At 36.3% G+C, this 12,773-nt stretch overlaps 1 pseudogene; it reads left to right on the top strand.

Annotated features, from left to right (window-relative positions):
• Positions 1–920: 920 nt before the first annotated feature.
• LOC125868074 (nuclear transcription factor Y subunit B-9-like) lies at positions 921–3,105 on the top strand (annotated as a pseudogene).
• Positions 3,106–12,773: the final 9,668 nt, after the last annotated feature.

The raw sequence follows: 12,773 nt of genomic DNA, 5'->3' as shown, positions 1-12,773 counted from the left end.
ATGTGTGAGAGGTGATTTATCTTCATGGGGTGCCAGTGTCTGTCATCTTTGATACATGCTCTCAGTTCACTTCTAGATTTTAAAGGGCATTCTAGGATGAGTTGGTACTTAGAGTGATCTTACCACACCATTTCACCCACACACCAATGAGCAGTCAAAACAGACTATTCATGTTTTGAAGGATATGATTCAAGAGTGTATCTTGGACTTCAGAGGTCAATTGGTTCTATTTTTTTCTTTGGCAGAGTTTTCTCATAATAACAGCTACCTTTTAAGTATTTGATGACCCCATTTGAGGTGTTGTATGGTAGGCATTGTCAATCTCTAGTTGGTTGGTTTAAGGTTTCAGAGCCTAGGCCTCGTGGTATAGGACAGGCTACGAGGGGTCTATATATAGTTGCCTTAGTGTAGTACTTTGAGATGAGGAGTTTTTTCATCAAAGTGTGCAACTTTGAAAGAATTTTTTGTGAGAATTTGAATGAATGAGGCCGGTTGAATAGGATTGGAACGATAAATTGTTGAGAAAGGAGAATAGTAAAAGGGAAATGACCAAATGACTGAATTAATCTATAAGTAACATATACACCCTCTGTTTTAACTTATAAAATTAGTATGTTTTTCCGACAATACTCTCATAGTAAAGAACTACCTCTTAATAGTTCTCAATTCTAAAAACATCTAATAAACAAAGGTAACTTTAGTAAATTATCCTTTCAATTTATTATTTTCCTTAATAAGTGTGAAATGAGCTAAAGTAACACTTATTTTGGGATGAAAGAAGTATTAGTATATAGTTATGTCCTTTTCATTCAATAATCTTCTGCCCAACTGTGAAAGCCTATTTATCCGGGTGAATACCTTCATCTCGTGCACTACGCCATGCTTCCACATGTCCCCCTCTTTCTTAAATATTATAGCTATAAATATGGGCAATTTTACTTGCAAAGAGCTATAGATTCATACAGAGAGAGAGAGAGAAATCTGTAAAGAGAGAGAGAGAGATGAAAAATGGTTATCGTGTTGGTTCAAGAAAAGGAAGATTTCGTAGACGCAGATTCCCACAACCAACCGCTTCCCGTTCACTTTCCCTTAGTATGCTACCTAACTTCTCTTTTACTTTTATAAATGCATTCCCCTTCCCCATGGAACATTCGTGAAACTTTGTAGTTGCTTTATATATTTGATTTTGATATGATTACTCGAGTTGATCGTCTCTATTAAGAACAGTCTCTCTACCTTCACAAGGTAGGGGGTAAGATTGCATACATATCACTCTTTTAGTCTACACTTGCTAAATTCCATTGAATTTTTCATTATCTTCTTTAACTGTGTTGTGTGTGTGCGCATATATCAGTTGATCTAGTAAATGTTGAGAGTTGTATCTTATGTACATTTCTTTGGTTGTTGTATCATCATGTTCTAGACATCCGTCTTTAATTAGCTGGGGACTATATATGCATTTTTTTCCATATATATATTTGAAAATCTAGTTGTTTGTATATCAAAGATCAATATATCGATTCATGTTAATGGTGATTGACACAACCATTTTCTTTTGGAACTTTTTAAGACAGAGAGAACGAGAAACAACCCGTCTAAAGCTAGCAAGTTTGAAAACCAGCTAGTGGTATTACACAAATTAAAGGCGTTAATTTTGGCATAAAAATTGCCTAAAGTGTTAGTTACAATTTGAGGAGATCTTTTATGAAGTTAATTAAAATCTAGCCAACATTTCTGTAACCAAAGTTTAAGAAGCATTGCATATAACTTTAAGAACAACTAGTACTACAAATATAGAGTATATGAAACCAGTGGGTAGAGTAGTGTCCATTACAATAAAATTTTGTCCCCTTTTGATCAGAGGCAAGTTTGGATATATGCGAGGGTTAGTTGAAGATCAGACAAAATAAGGTAGATGAAGAAAACTACAGATGAGGCGTTTTATGTTACTTCAAATAGTCTGTATTCACACCAGTCATATCTTTTGTTGAAATGATATATGCTTTTGGTGTTTACATTAATATTGTCCAAAATTCATAGTGCCATCTTACAGTAGTACTACTCTCATATCCAGGTAATAATTAGTGAAACATATATATCCGTGCGCCATTAGCTTTGTGATTTCTTCAAACTTGAAAAGTTAGTTAATAGCAAACGCGACTTTATAATGTTTAATTAGACTATAAATCCTAGCTAGTTGTGATGAAATTAGACGAATATTTTGATGATATATACTATAATTATTTTACATTTCACTCTGATGTTTTGTTGTGTGTGAAATTAAGATATGGAGACAGGCTTGGCACTGGCTATTCTTCTCCACCCAGCAAATGCTGCCCTTCTAGAACTTTTTGAATGCCCCATTCAAGAGCAAGAACCATTCATGCCAATAGGAAACGTGGTCATAATCATGCGCAAGATCCTTTCTCCCCATGCCAAGATATCCAATGAATCCAAAGTAGCAATCCAAAAGTGTGTCTCTGAGTTTATAGTCTTTGTAACAGGCCAAGCCAACGATAATTGCCAGCGAGCAGCGCAAGACCATCATGGCTGAAGATGTGCTTTCTGCCTTGAACGACTTTGGTTTTGATGACTACATCAAACCCTTGGCTTTGAACTTGCATCGCTATCGTGAGGTTAATGGTGGTGTGGGTGGATCCCTGAAACGGGAGCCTTTGTTGTTGAAGCGTCCTATGGCTGATACAGCTTCAGGCTGCAGCATCATGCCCAATCATCTGCCTCCTAATTTTGATATGAATCATCTACCACCACCAATTGGTGACGGTTTTATGCAGGAGGATGCATCAAATGGAAGAACTTCTCAGTGTACAGTGTCTACTGTGGATAATGAAGTTGATTATCTTGCAAATGAGGGTAAGGAGTGATCATGTTTTCTGCTGAAGGAATTAAGCTGTTGTTGAAACTTAATTTGCAATGTTTAGGAATGTTTCTTTCGAACTAAGTGAGCCAAATGGTGTCTGCAATTGGCTGTTTGTTTATTTTGCTACCTCTCTATTTTTAGTATTCAACTAGTGATTGCTTGTGACTTGTACTTATTTTGACGCAAAATCCTTCTAATCAATCAAACACCAAGCTTTCCATTCATGAGTATATGCAGTGATAAAGGACTCAAACATCAATTAGACTAATAGAGTCGCAACAAGCCATAAAAAAACAAATCATTTGTTTGCCATCTCAAGTTTATTGAAGCTTAAGTTCTTGAGAACAAGATGATACCAACGACTATCCTTATAGTATATAATGGAAGCTTTTGAAACTTCCAACTCTCACAATTGCACTCTTTTAAATTCATGATCATCTCTCTCTTCTTCCCGCTCAATATTATGTATTTTATTTCATGATCATATTTCCTTTACGTTTCTTCTTCCCAATCAAAGAATGAAGTTTACCAAGTCCTTACATGCCTTTTTAACTCCTTCTTGTTGGCTCGTAAGAATCCACCAGGAGTCAAGGGACCAGGTCCTTGACTAAGAACAACAAGAACAAGGAAGAACAGAAACTAAAGCACATCCAATGTTTACATGAAAATCTTCTTTCTCAAGGAAGGAAGAAATCACAACCTACTATGTAGGATTTCACCAATAACTTCTCTAACAACGCAACCCAAGTTTCAAATTACAAACTCTTGCAACTTAGGGATTAAACTCTTAATCCCTTCCTCCTTATAATAACTCCATTATAAGATAAATAAATAAATAATAACTCTATTGGCCACTACACCAACTAACTCTAGCTAGGGATTAAACAGAAATACTCCATTAAACTAAATTGAAGTATAAAACAGAGTGAACTAATGAAATTCCAGCCATTCATTAACGTGCATCAGTTTTGAATTTATACAAGGAAAAAAACAGCCACATACAAAGTGGATGGGAACTGAATAAAAAACATGTGCCATTAACAACCATAAAAGGGCCACTAACTTCAAAAAGTTAAGCAACTAAAGTTGACTAAGTCTAGCTAGAAAATAGGGAAGTACTAAACTAAAACTAAGTAAAAAAAACAGTAAAAAACAATAAGCTGGAAGTTAAGAAATGACAATTGTTTAACACTCCTCCTTGACATTATCGTGACGAACACTGATTCTTTGCCTCAGATCTTCAAGCCTTTCCTTTGGCAGAGAATTAGTGAAACTGTCAGCTAGGTGGTTCTCAGATGAACAATGAACAAGCAACACTTCATTAGAGTGTTGGACTTCTCTAATAAAATGAAATTTGATCTTGATGTGCTTAGTTAGACCATGAAACACTATATATTTTTAGATTGAAATTGTTGAACTGTTGTAACACATGATCCTGGAAGCTTCAGTTTGTTCATGGCCCAAGTGTTTCAACATCTTCTTTAGCCAAATAGCTTGGTTCATAGCAGATGTGGGAGTTATGTACGCAACTTCTACTATTGATTGAACTGTAGATTCTTGTTTCCTAGAGCACCACTAAAATAACTTGTTCCAAAATAAAACAGATATCCATAAGTGATTCTGGAATCATCAAAGTTGCTACCCCAATCACTATCAGAGTAATCGACCAGATTCATAGTCACTTCAGAGATGTTGGGAAAAAATTCCAAACTTGTTGGTTCCTTTTATATACCTTAACACTCTTTTAGCCACTATGAAGTGTGTGTCTCTAGGCTAATGTTAGATATAGAAGTTGTCAATTAAGCTTCTATACATACTATCAACCACTTTTTTTGGAATCCTCATCCTTGCCAAGCTTTACACCAGTAGAGATTAGAGTACTCACAGGCTTTCCATCTTGCATTTTGAAACTGTTTAGAATATCTGAAATGTATTTCTGCTGGCATATAAAAATTGCATCACTGGACTACAACACTTCCATGCCAAGGAAGTACTTCATGTCTCCACGATCAGTCATTTCAAAGACTTCATTTCATCCGTGACCTTTGGGTTAGTTCAATTTGACTTCCTATCACAAGCATGCCATCCACATAAATTGAGACAATTGAGGACCCACCACCATTGACTTTCACTTACAGAGTGCTTCATTTTGACTTCTACTAAAATCAAGTTGGATGAGATGATTCTCCATCCTATTATCCCATATCCTTGGGGTTTTTTAGGCCATACAAAGCCTTCATTAAGAGATAAATTTGATCCTCTTTTCTAGGAATTGTGTCACGCCCCAAGCCTACACCCTGAACGCGGATGACACTCGAGAACCATTGCTGGCCCCAAGCAAACCTTTGACATGTCTTAACTCTTAGTGGAAGACTTACTCAACAATAAAAGTCTAACATCTCGCACCTAGAAAATCTGAAAATATTGATTTTTGGAAAGATTAAGGAAATCAGGAAAATTATGTCTAAGTTAAGGAAGTGAGTTTTTACCATTTTCAAACAGCTATAACTCCTAGCTCAGGATGAGTTAGGAGAATTTCTTGATATGGTTGGTAATACCTTGGATATATCTTTCCAACGCCGCCGAGTTTGCGAAATTCTGACATTGTATGAGTGAGATATGCCTTTTGGAAGTTGGGCTATTGGATTGAGGAAAGTCCCAATCCGGATTTAGGGAAGGGCAAAGTAGTCTTTTCTCTAATTAATTTCCTAATTTGATTCTAGGGGTTTATTGGGGTAAAAACAGAACCTAAATCAGTTTTGGAAAACTAAAGAACGCTTAGGGCTTGGAGAAGAGAGAAAGAAAGAAAGAACGGGAAAAAAGGCAAGAATTCGTCAAGATCATCCAAGCTTGCAAGTGGAATTCGTCGAGGGTGATCCCTATTAAGGTATGTGAGATCTTTTCATTTTGGGTTAGTTCACCCACACACCAACTTGTTTCAATCCATTGATTTTAAGTTGTGTACATGTTGAAGAAGTGAGGTTCTTGAAGAACAAACTGTAGAATTCTTGTTGGTTGAGTTGTTGATGCTTGGGGGTGAGTTGATTCATGTTTCCAGGTTGTTTTTCGAGTTAGATTGGTTGTATATTGAGGGTGCAATTGATCCTAAGTGTTTGGGGAAAGAATTATGGAAGTTAGGGGAGTTTAGAGTTGAAAAACAGAAGAGAAAAGTCGGAACTCGTTGGGAAAAAAAGGTTGGGTGTCGCGCCTGCCAGAGCACCTTCTCCGAAGTTTGGCCTCTATCGTGTTGTGCTAGCCAGAGCGCCAATCAAACTTCGCTGAAGTTAGAGGGCTGACGTCTCGCCCCTCTCAGAGCGCCAGGGACGCCAGTTCTCCCCATTCGTTCCCCACCTTTTCGTACCTGTTCCTAAGCGATGTACCTATGTTTTCTAGTTGTTTCCAACACTCTAAGGTGCATCTAAACATCATGAAATCATCCATAAACATGAGATCATGAACCTTGAATCCATAATCCAATTCAAGGAAAGTTAAGATCAAAGTCAAAGAAGTTAAGAGTCAAGTCTAGAAGTTAAGAAGCAAGTCAAAGTAAAGTTTCTTAAAGTTTTGAAGAGTCTTTATTAAACATTTAAACTTCATTTTAAGGCTCAGGTTTCAACAAAGTAAAGAGTAAAGAATTGAGTTAATTTCTCAAGAGTTATTAGGACACTAAGTATTCCCAAAGAAGTTTATAAATGTTTTCATATTTGAGCAAGAAAGGAACTATGATTTCCAAAAGCGCCTTTGGGCTAGTTTTCAGTAACGGGAACATCGATTCCAAGAGAGCCTTTGGGCTAAACTTTGAGCAATTATCTCAAACTAAAGAAAGAGGTGTTTAAAACACATATGAGCTAAAGTATATTTTGGGAGTAATATTGATCACCGAATTGGGGACACGAGTTCATATTAACTCAACTCTCCATAAGAACCATGTAGCCAACATGGGAATTAACGGGTCATACTTTTTAGATGATCACGTAAGTTAAGCTAGTGGATCCACTAAGTTAAGTAAGGTCCTATATCACAGCGAGGTATAGGATGGTCCTTGTACAACGTGAGGTAAAACATTGTACCATCACTAGGGCTCATAGTGGTGGTTGTCGGTTAAAGAATCTCCCACAAAAGTTATATTACTTTTATATATAAGTAAAGTTGAGTTTGTTATTGCTTTATCTTTAACGAACTAAGTTGTTTATACTATTTTACAAGCTTTATATATATACTGCATGTGTCTTGTTGCTTTATATTGAGTTCAGTTATTCATGAGTTGTACAGAGCCAAGGTAAGTGTTCCTTCTTACTCCTTTCAAGCTTAAGTAATTGTTTAGATTTCCAACTCGCATACTCGTACATTCAATGTACTGATGCCAGTTGGCCTGCATCTTACTATGATGCAGACGCAGGTAACCAGGATCAGTATCCAGCGCGTCGTTGATCTAGTCGAGCACTCTAGAGTCAGTGGTGAGCCTCCTTGCATTCTGGAGGACTCTTTTATTCGATTTCCTAGTTTTTCTTATTAGGATGTTGTGGGGTCTGTCCCAACATCCATCTCAGTATTATAGAGGCTTCATAGACAGTCAGACAATTAGTTATGAGTCTCTCATCTTTGTATTGCAGATGTTTTGCTACGAGACTTAAGTTGCCAGTGTGGCAAAGATGTTATTTCTTTAAGTTATTGCTTAAACTTATTTTGTTGATTAAGTCTTTCGCTGAGTTCAGAAAGCCAAGCCAAGGGTTCGCTTGGGGCCAGCAATGGTCTCCGAGTGCCAGCCAGGGTGTAGGCTCGGGGCGTGACAAAAAGAGCCTCAAAAGCAAACTTTACTCGAAGTCTATAAAAGAAATATCTCATAGTGTTTAAAAACATTCACTGGCCAAAAGAGGCAACTCAAGTCTCAACATAAATAACTGAAAATGAAAAAGACTCATAAACTACTACTGTCTATCTATGAAGCCTCTACTAACTGAGATAGACGTCGGGACAAGACCCGCGACATCCTAATAACAAAACTGAAATGATAACATAAATGAGGGATCCTTCGGAAGCATGGAGGCTCACCAAACAACTCTTGGAACTGCAACTGTTATCAACAAATCGCCTGTTGATGACCCTGATCTCATGCATCTGCATCATGAAACTATGTAGGCCAAATGGCATCAGTACATTGAATGTATGAGCATGTAAGGGGAAAATTGAACATAACATCAAAGCTTGAACCTTGGAAAGAAGGAAACATACTTACCTCGACTCTACTCAACTCAACCTCAACTCATGGATACTCAACTCTATGTAGTATAAAAACAACAATAAAGATGCAGTTTATATAAAACATTTAAATCAGTAGATAACAACTCAATGTATTCAAAAATACAATAATAACTCAGTTTGTATCTAAATATACAAAATATCTCTGTTTGGAAGATTCTCTAACCGACAACCATCACTATGAGTTATGTGATGATACAACGTCTCACCCACTCTACCAGAATTGTCCTATACTTTGTCGGGGTATAGAACTACTCACTAAGTGGATCCACTAAGCTATGCTAAAAAGCAATAAGGAATCATCTAAAAAGTGTGACCCTTTCTACCTACGTTGGCTACATGGTTTATGGGGATTGTGAGTTGTTTGAACTCTCCTCCATATCGGTGCTCAATACTACTCCCAAAATATAACTTAGCTCATATGTTTTTTAAAAAACATTTCCTCATCCTCAATTTTGAGATTATTACTCAAAAGATTCTCTAAAAAGAGATAGTACTCAAAACTTCTCATGAACACTTTTGGAAATCGGTGTTTCCTCTCATCTTAAATGTAAAAATATTTACTGTTGAGAATACTTAGTTCTCATATATTCGTTTTGAAAAATTAAACTTAACTCTCCTCATCCTCAAACTCAAGTACTCAAGTCTTAAAAACAATTTTAAAAAATGATTGGAAAGACTTCTCAAAATGACTCGGAAGAACTCTCAACACTTAGCTCTTAAATCTACCTTGAATTTGAATTATAGATTCAAGATTATGATTCATGTTATGAATGATCTCTCGATGTTTAAATGTATTTTAGAGTGTGGATATCAAGTAGAAAACATAGGTACGATTCGAGGGAACTCACACGGAAAGAAGGAAAGAAGAGTAGGGAACCTGGCGACCCTAGCGCACTGAGTGGCGTGGGGTGCCAACCCTTGAACTACTAAAGGTGGGTTGGGGTGCACTGAGTGGAACGGAGCCCCAGGCTCCAAACTACAGAAACTTATTTGGGGCGCACTGAGTGGCGCGGCGCCCTATCCCTTTTCCCAAAATTTTGACAAATTTTCTTTCTTCGTTTTCATGTCTAACTCCTCTAGAATCGAACGATTCCCCTCAAACTCTTATGGATTCATATACCCAACATAATTATAATGAAATCCACCCTAAATTACTCAAGAACAATACCCAAACACAAGATCCTCATCGCAAGAACTCAACGAAACCTTATACTTAAAGAATAGATCACAAACTTCAAGAAACTCATCAAGAACTCAAATTTATCAATATTTATGGATGGATTCGAATATGTAAATCATGATTGGCGTGTGGGTGAACGAACCCAACACTATGAAAGCTTACATACCTCGATTTGGCGAAATCCCTCGATAAATCTCCCGAATCTTGACGAACGCCTTGAACTTTTCTCCTTTTCTCCTCTTCTTGAACTCCTCTCAAAACCCTAAGCGTATTTGGGATTATGAAAACTGATCCAAATCATGTTTGACCACAAAAATATTACTAAATTCGTTTTAACGCTGATGGTGTAAGGAAAATACCAAAATACCCCTCACTAATTCGGGTAACTTTCCTTAACCGGACAGGCTAACTTGAAACTGGCATATCTCCCTCACCCTAACTCAAAATTTAGCAAACTTGGTGGCGTTGGAAAGAGGATTCCAAGACTTTTCCTTTGATATCTTATGGGTCATTTAATTCATCATGTACTGAAAGTTATGGTCGTTTGAAGTTGACCCAAAACTCATAACTTAGCATAACTTGCAAAATTTTCAATTTGGCTCTTTCCAAATTAGTTCTTTCTATTTGTAGCTCTTTCTAAGGCGGTATGTTACAAATTGAGAAACCATCAGGTTGCTCTACATAGATCCCTTAAACAATATAACCATTCAAAAAAGTCAATCGGACATCAAGCTGATGAATCTGTCGAGAACTGTGAGATGCAAATGCAAGAATAATCTGATTGTGTCATACCTTGCTACTGGAGCAAATGTTTCTTGGTAATCTAGCCTTATGTTAGAAATTTCTCTATCAGGATTGAGTTTTGTCTTGAAAATCCATTTTACACCAATCACTTTGTAATTTTTAGGCCTGTCAACGAGCTGTCAGGTTCCATTCTTCTCGATCACGTCTAGCTCAGTTTCCATAGCTATCCTCCATGCCTTTGAGTCTTGTGCTTCATCATAGCTTATTGGTTCAGAAATATCAAATTATACCACCGATAGACATCTTTTAAGGTCCGGGTGCCCCGCATTAGTATATCATCCACTAGTTCATCTTCAGCAAGATGAGGATGCTCTTTTGAAAATAAATTAGAAAAAAAGTCTTCTTATTTTTTCAATCCCAACCAGCTGCTTAATCAAACTTCATTTCTTGACTGAGAATTAGTATTTTTGTTTTCAGATAGAAAATCATGTATCCTTTGAATGAACTATAGCCCATAAATATGATCTTTTAACCCTTATTGTCCAGCTTATTCTCTTTGTTTCTAGAACTCAATAATAACATATACACCCACAGATTCTGAGATGGTGTACTGATGGTTTGTTCCCACACCAAGCTTCATACGGAGTCATGTCCTGCAATGGCTTAGTAGGCAATTTGTTCAGCAAATATACTGATGTATTGACTGCCTTCGCCTAAAACTGATTTGGGTTCTTTCTTTCAAGCAAAAGACACCTGGTCATCTCTATTATAGTCATGTTCTTCCTTTAAGGCACACCATTTTGTTGTAGAGTGTATGGTAATGTCAAATGTCGTTCAATACTTATGATATTACAAAACTCCACAACTGAGCAGAAGTATATTCTCCTCTATTGTCAAACCTTAAATCTTTAATATTGAGATTACATTAATTTTCTACTATAGCTTTAAATTGCTTAAAAACATCGAAGACTTCACTCTTCAGTCTAATGAAATAAATTTAACACATTCTAGTGTAGTCATGAATAAAGAGGAGAAAATATTTTTTACCACTCAATGAATCTGTTTTCCTTAGGCCACAAACATTCGTATGAATGAGCAGAGATTTGTAGTTAGCTCTCCATACTTGATTTACTTGAAATGGAAATTTTGTTTGCTTTCCCTATTGACAGGTTTCACAAACATGAGCATTAGAAAGAAATTCAAGCATATTTTCTACTAGCTCCTTTTTTATCTCTGCGATGCTTCTTAGATTGAAGTGACCAAACCTTTTGTACCATACATTTGTACATGTTTGTGAAGTAATAGTGTAAGCCTACTCAGTTATTTTCTCCCAATCAACTGAAAACATTCTATTACTCATCTTGAAATAAAATAATTCTACTCTAGAAGAGTCAGAAACAACACATTCACGATTCTTAAAATGCATAGAATAATTATTTTCAAGCATTTTTCAACACTCAATAATTTTGACTCATATCCGGTATGTATAGAACATTAGGAATACTTTTGATACCTAATATTGTTGAGATAGACATTGTACCTCTACCTTTGTTTTCTACAGCCTCAACGTTTCCCACTTTTACTTTGGATTTGTAAGTATCATCAAGGAATTTGAACTTTTCAGCATCATTGCATAAGTAATGTGTGCAACCACTATTAAGAAGCCACTAATTAGAGGATTCTTTGATTTTTGAAAAGTATGAAACTGCAAAGAGTTGCTCCTCATATGCATCTACAACTTGTCCACATTACATATCAAAGGTTTGTTCTTGATTTGCAAACCTTTGATATGTTCCTCGTCTGTTTATAGTTGCCACATATTGCATCATCTCTCCACCAACAGTACTTCTCCATATGTGTAATTTTTTTTGCAATGTTTGCATAGAGGGAACTTCTACTTCACATCTCAACTATTGTTTCCTCCATCATGCTTGCCAATTATTCTTTTGGTTGAACTGTTGCTTTCCTTTATCAAAATTTTGCTTTTGTATAGAAAAAGCTCCTTCAGTAAACTTTTCTCGTCTCATAGTCCTTTGCTCTTGTGCTTGAAGAGTACTCATCAGTTAACCTAGTTAACCTAATGAGAGTTTGCTTAAGTCCTTAGATTCTTCAAGAGAGGAAATATTAGATTCAAAGCTCCCGGGAAGAGTCACAAGAACTTTCTCCATAATCAGTTTTTCTGCAAATTCTTCACCAAGAAGTCTAATGTTATTAACAATCAAGGAGATTCGATCAACATAACATACTTACTGATTGTTTCATCATCATGCATATTTAGGGACTCAAACTCTCTTTTCAGGTTTAACACTTGCATATGAAGTGCTCTATCGGTGCCTTGATATTCTTATTTCAACCTACCCCAAGCCTCTTTTATTGTTTTACAAATCATGATTCTATAAAAACATGAAATTTGCCACAGAATTTTGCCTAAGCAAATTGTCCTTAGATTTCTTTGTCTTCTCTTAACTATTGGATTTGATCTGAACCAAGGTAGGATTTGCTAGTAGAGTAGCAACTAGTTTATCTTTTGTCACAGTTTTCCCAAGTTCATAGGCTTTTAGAAAATCTTGAATCTTCACAGATCAAATTTGGTAATTTTTACCGGTAAAAGTGAATGGTGGATTTAAAGGTAGGTTGTTGAATGTCATTTGTAAAAATAAATTGGTCTTGTAAGATCAACTAGAGGCTCTGATACCACTATTGAAA

The sequence above is a fragment of the Solanum stenotomum genome, chromosome 6 (genome assembly GCF_019186545.1).
Source record: "Solanum stenotomum isolate F172 chromosome 6, ASM1918654v1, whole genome shotgun sequence".
Classification (NCBI taxonomy): Eukaryota; Viridiplantae; Streptophyta; class Magnoliopsida; order Solanales; family Solanaceae; genus Solanum; species Solanum stenotomum.
The sequence above is the reverse complement of the archived record's forward strand: the minus strand, read 5'-3'. Positions and strand labels throughout refer to the sequence as shown.